Source organism: Peromyscus leucopus, chromosome X (genome assembly GCF_004664715.2).
Source record: "Peromyscus leucopus breed LL Stock chromosome X, UCI_PerLeu_2.1, whole genome shotgun sequence".
NCBI classification, from domain to species: domain Eukaryota; kingdom Metazoa; phylum Chordata; class Mammalia; order Rodentia; family Cricetidae; genus Peromyscus; species Peromyscus leucopus.
In genome coordinates this window covers 100,297,473-100,303,953 of record NC_051083.1, presented here as the reverse complement: position 1 = coordinate 100,303,953, position 6,481 = coordinate 100,297,473, and the positions used below count along the sequence as shown (strand labels likewise).

Below are 6,481 nucleotides of genomic sequence, written 5' to 3'. Positions count from 1 at the left end.
CTCCTTGGAAGCAAGACACTGAAAGCAATGTTCGATGTTTCCATCCTGTATTCTCAATCTGTGAAAATATCCCCTTTTTGGAAGTAGAGCCATCTGTTAAACAGTTCAGTCTTTCTGTGGGACAATTTATTAAAATAAGTAGCATTCTACATATGTACTATTTGGTCTAGCCGTCTTCTAGAAAATTACCATATGGAATGAATTAAACATATGTTGCAAATGTATAATACATGAAACTTTTCCATAAGCATAATTTAGCAAAAACCACACTGGAAACAGCTTAACAGTCCAGCAACAGGAAATTGGATGCATGCAGTGGAGAGCTTTGTTGTGGAAGAAACCTCTGTGACAGGAAAAGAAGGATGAGAGGAAAGACAGCAAGTGGTAGGTGTTGTCCCTGTCCTGTCCTTCCTTACTGCTCCCACATCCCCCAAGGCCACAGTCGTTCACAAGTTGTACATGATACATAGGCGTGGCATTGGAAAAAGACTGCAAACTGGTGGCACCCTACTGCCTACTTGGTGCTGTCATTTGGGCTTTGATATTCTCCCACCCCCAGGAACAGATTTTATTTGTGGGAAAGAGATGCTCTACATTGTGGATCTAAGTACTCTAGGTACCAAAATGTCAGAAAACATTATGATGGATAACTGGAAGGCTGTATAGTTTGCAGGTACCAACTATGGCCTCACTTACTAAACACAATGGTGGAGTCAGTATCAGGATAAGGGCACATGTGGCTGGCGGCTGCCATATTGCTGGATCATGGAAGTAACTATGACACATTTAATGAAAAGGCCCTATTACCGCTAGATTTGCATAAGTGTTAAATCCTATTATCTTTGCATTATGGTTTAAATAGCAAATACTGTAATTTTTTTGAACAGAGGAAACATTTGGAAGTCAGAATGCTAAAGGAAAGGAAAATCCTAGGAGATACGTTATGTGTACTGCAGATTCCAATGAAGCTGTTGGATCTCATGCTGCTGGCCACCAGGATCCAGTCACAACTCTTTCATTTGTGAGAGAGAAGAACTTTTTACCTGCATCTCAGAGATCTTGGATCCCAGTGTCATGTATTGATGCTTTCTGGGTGTGATTTTCAAGACAATAGAGGCTGGGGGGTGTGCTCAGTCAGCCAGTGGAATGCTTTCTTAGCAGGCGTTGAGCCCTGGGTTTGATCCCCAGAATTCCATAAGCTAGCTGTGGTCTTGTAGACCTGTAGTACCTGTAACCACAGCATGACACTAGCAGGTAGGGCAGAAGGATCAGAAGTTCAGGGTTATCTGTGGATATATAGCAAATTCGTAGCCAACAACACGATGAGAGGGAGAGAGAGGGAGAGGGAGGGAGGGAGGGAGAGAGGAGAGAGAGAGAGAGAGAGAGAGAGAGAGAGAGAGAGAGAGAGAGAGAGAGAGAGAGAGAGAGAGAGAGAGAGAGAACCAGCAAGAGTGCACCAGCAAGATGGCTCAGTGGGTAAAAGTAGTTGGCAGTCGAGACCTGAAGTTCTGAGGACCTGTGTTTTCTCCCCAGAACCTAGAGTGGAAGGAGAAGAACTGAGCTAGGAATGTCCATGCACCCACACTCACACTCGTCATACACAACACACAAAAGCATGACCCAATTATTTTTTTTAAAGGTTGGGGAGCGGGGGAGTGAGATGGCTCAGGGCTTAAAGAACTTGCCATGCAAGCCTGGTGATTTGAATTCAATCTCCAGATGAGAACAGGTGAAACTGAGAACATAAAACAACACTAGACACACAAGCTCTTTTGACCTCCACGTGAGAGACATGGCATGCACACACTTGAGAACATGCAAACACAAACACCACACACACTGAAATTTTAACATTTTTAAACGTATAAAAAGCTTCAATTTGGGGTGGGGCAGGCGCAAGCGCAGAGAGCGTTGCCATGGTAGCGCCGGCCAGAGGGAGGGCAGTGGCCCTGGCAACTGAGAGTGTGCTGGAGGGCAGCTGGGAGGCGGGCGCCCAGCCTTACTGGCCGGTGGGGTTTCAGGACTGGCTGCCCGACCTCAAGGCGTGTAGGAAATGCGAAGATGGAGACAGTACTGTCATGATTGCTGAAAAGGACCATTTCATGGACGATTTCATCAGGTGGAGGAACATAGTCAGGATTGCTTAGTACGTGGAAGACGTGAAGAACCACAGCATCATCCTTTCTGCCCCAAACCCAGAAGGAAAAATAAAAGAAGAGCTAGAATACCTGAACAAAGAGATCAAGAAAACCACTAACTGGATCTGAGGCAAGCTGAAGGCTATTGAGCCGAGTTGTGATTAGGACAAGAGCGGGAACTGAACTTCCGTGGACCTGCAGATATGACATACCCAGCACTCAGTGCTGTTAGGCAAGTTTGTGAAGGTCATGAAGGAGTACAATGATGCACAGATCCTGTTTCGGGAGCGAAGCAAAGGCCGAATCCAGCACCAGCTAAAGATCACTGGGAGGACCACCACTGATGATGAGCTGGATGAGATGCTGGAGAGCCGGAAGCCGTCTATCTTCCTCTCGGATATTATATCATATTCACAAATCACTAGGCAAGCTCTCAACGAGATCGAGTCACATCACAAAGACATCATGAAGCTGGAGACCAGCATCTGAGAGCTGCACGAGACGTTCATGGATATGGCCATGTTTGTGGAGACCCAGGGTGAAATGCTCAACTACATCAAGAGAAACGTGATGAATGCTGTAGACTAAGTCGAACACACCAAGGAAGAAACCAAGAAAGCCATCAAATATCAGAGTAAAGCCAGGTGGAAAAAAGTGGATAATTGCTGCTGCGGTGGTGGCTGTCATCACTGTTTTGTCTCTAATCATTCGCTTATGGGTTGGCAAATGATTTCATAGATGACACTGGGTGCTTGCCTCTCCCTCGGGGTGGCAAAGGTGATGTTTGTCCTCATTTGTGTAGTCACTTTGCCTGTGATCCTTGGAATTATCCTAGCAACAGATTGTCATAGCAACTGCACCCCAAGAGCTCTTTGTCCTCAGAGATTCTGGCCACACCTGCAGCAGAGTCCTGTCCTGTCCTTTCACATGTGACTCCCAGGCCCCAGGCTCGGGCCAAGTGCTGAGGTTTTTATTGGTGACGAAGAATAAAGCGCCACAGAGGTTTCATACCATGAAAACACCATGAGTGGACACAGCATGCCAGCCCAGATAGCCTTGGTCTCTGAAGGACACCGCAGAGATTTCACCATGGTGGCCTTGTCTCAGTAGCCTTGAAATATTGAAATAGGAATGATTGAAAAATCCTAAAAAAAAGATGTCAGCGTTACAGATTTGTGTGCAGTTTAATTAGGGTGCGCTCTGTGCTCTTGCTGACAATGATAATGAGGAGACTTCGCACGGGGCCTGATTTCTGTTCATGTCTTGCTTGCAGAATCATCACAGAACTGTTTTGTAAGGTATCTGTAATTTTAAATATCTGTAAATTAAATTCCTTAATATATTAACATCCAAAACCCCTTTTCTAAGCTAGATGCTGCCTTGAGAAAGACAATGGGCAGGCCCTAGGCAGCCATGTACAGGTTGCTGTTGTCATTGAGAACTGGTCTCGCAGCCCTCAGGGCCTTTTGTCAGTGCTTTCTGGTGACCCCGACCTAGGAAGTGTAAGGGTCGGAGAAGTCTTGATTGTCGTTAGCTCATTTCTACCGACTTCATGTGATGTGCTGCACTCACGTGGCCCCCTTCCCTGTTCACTGGTGCTTCAAGGCAAGTCGATGACGGAACCAAGACTTGGTGCTTACTAATCTCAAGGGAATAGTCGAGGCTGTAAAGCCATTCTTGGGCAGCATCCGAATGACCAGATGTTCAGCTGAAACCCCACCAATGCCCAGAGTTCCTAAGAAACTATGATGGATGGTATGAAGATGTGGGCTGTGTGGCCCAGTGACTGCGTATCTATATGCTGATACGCTGAGCTGACTGAATATACGAAGGACACCAAAGCCTAGCGAACTGCGCCGACTGCTGACCGTGTGTGTGGATGCTCACTCTGTCCCAGCCTCACTTGGTTGGATCTGATGGAGCCACACTCATTCGGAACACCAATCATGAGGGATACCGAACTGTTTAGAAAGCACAACCCTTACAGTGGTGAGGCACTCACTCGCCTCCTCACACCTCCCAGCCTCACACGCCCTGTGCCAAGAGCAACTGCAGGAGGCTGGGCTACCGTCCTGGTCCAGAGCTAGTCTGCAGCGGCGGCGAGTTCTGCAGATGGGGCTGTGTTTGTGCAGCTCCCGCCCTCTCTGCTCCAGTGCCATCGGACTTAGCTGCAGAGGACCTGCATGCCACCGAGGTTCCCACCACTAGTGGCCAGGGCTCCACGGCCAGCCTGAGTCCTTGGCCTGCAATGTGCTCCTATGTGCTCAGGTGTCCTCTTGACCAAAGTGGGTGCCTGAATCTGGCTTTCTAGTGAAGCAGAGTTGTGTGGGTGAATGAGTCAGCCCTCAGGATATATTTCTATGCTGACTTCATAGCCTGTTTAAAAATACATTTACAGATTGTCTTACTACTTTTTCCAATGATTTCTTCAAAAATCTTGTGTACATTAAAAAGTTCTCAGAGAAGCAAAAAAAACTTCAATTTAAACCCTTTGCATCTTCATGCATTAGTCATTTATGAGTAGTAACACAGAACATTTGTTATTTCTGTTTTTCATAATTTAGTAGGCATATGAAGAGTTTGTATTATTTACAAAGGGGCCTCTTTAAATGTAAGATATATGCATAAATGTCATACTCTGTATTTTACTTCTTTGTGTTTTTCCTCCTGAACAGTGGGTCACTATCAACATTTTGGACCAGGTAATTCTTTGCCATGAAAAGACTCTCCTGTACAGTTTAGCACATTTTTAGTAGCCTCTCTGGCCTGTATTCACTAGGTGCTCCATCAAGCAGTTTGACAATTAAGAAATACCACTTATATAGTCATTTGCTCACAGGGAGGCAAACAGGAACCTGATTGACGGATATCCTTGAATGTTAGCACCATGAGACAGATTTTTTTTTTTTTTTTTTTTTTTTTTTTTTTTTTTGGTTTTCCGAGACAGGGTTTCTCTGTGTAGCTTTGCGCCTTTCCTGGAACTCACTTGGTAGCCCAGGCTGGCTCGAACTCATAGAGATCCGCCTGGCTCTGCCTCCCGAGTGCTGGGATTAAAGGCGTGCGCCACCACCGCCCGGCAATGAGACAGATTTTTATAAACTGTTTTCTTTAGTCAGGCACATTTGCATACACCTTTAATCCCAGCACATTTAAGAGGTGAAGGAAAGAAGAGCTAGAGTTCAAATCTAGCTACACAGCAACTTTGAGGCCACCCTGGGCTAAATGAAGTTCTGTTTCAAAACAATTTATGAAAACTCATTTGTTTTACTACTAGTAAATCCCAAGCCCTAACAGAGCAAATGACCTGGAGTACAAGTTAGTAGATATTAATAATTACAGAGATGAGTATATTTTAGACCTGTGGCTAATTAGTGTGGCTTAAAAATGCCCTTGGAATGAAGAAACCTGCTTTAGGTTTATCATTCTGCCACTAACCCCTTTAGCACACACACAGATTGTATTTGCTCTAAATCCAACTTCTCCTAGATCCATTTTCTTCTCCCAGCTTAATGTCTTCTTAAAAAAAAAAAAACAGTCCATTGCCATATGGAGGTGGCACACACCTTTAATACCAGCACTCAGGAGGCAGAGGCAGGCCTTGTCTACAGAGTGAGTTCCAGGACAGCTAAGGCTACACAGAGAAACCTTGTCTGGGGGGGGGGGAGCCCATCAATGGACTCCTGTTTGTGGTAATATACTCAAAGGTGTGGGACCTTTGCCAAGAACATGTTCAATCTACCAGGGTCCATGCCTTTAAAGAAATCTGACTCTTCAGCTAGAGTTTAGAATTCTGGAGCACTTCAACCCCTCCATGATGAAATGCTGACTGGCTTTAGGTCTTGCGCAGGCATCAATAACTGCTATGAGTACATAAGGGCAACAGTGAGGCTTCTATGAATGCTTGAGGCAGCTGTGAATGCTCATTTTCAGCTCTTTCTACTTTTCACACAGTAAAACCAAAGTCCAGGGAATGATGCCATTCACAGTGGGTGGATCTCCCTACCTCAATTAATCTAACCATGATATTTCCCACAGGCATACTCAGAGACTCTCTTCCAATTGATTCTAGACCTCATCAAGTTGACAAATGAGATTAAACATCACACTAGCCTTATACAGAAATATCACATAATTACAGTAGCACTTTGCGGAATGTATATCTGTAAGCTTAGATGGACACAGGGGCTGAGATTCAAGTCATACTTTGATGATTCACCATGTTAGGATCATTATTATTTTGGACTCTAAGTATCAATGGTCAAGAAAAGTATCACATATATATTTAAATATTATTTGAGCTGAGGAGATAGTATGTTAATAGACCATTGCCTACTATGCTTAAG

The 6,481-nt window shown here is 44.9% G+C and overlaps 1 pseudogene; it reads left to right on the top strand.

The window, feature by feature from the left end:
* The first annotated feature begins 1,874 nt into the window (after positions 1–1,874).
* On the top strand, positions 1,875–4,545 carry LOC119086642 (annotated as a pseudogene).
* The last annotated feature ends 1,936 nt before the right edge of the window (positions 4,546–6,481 follow it).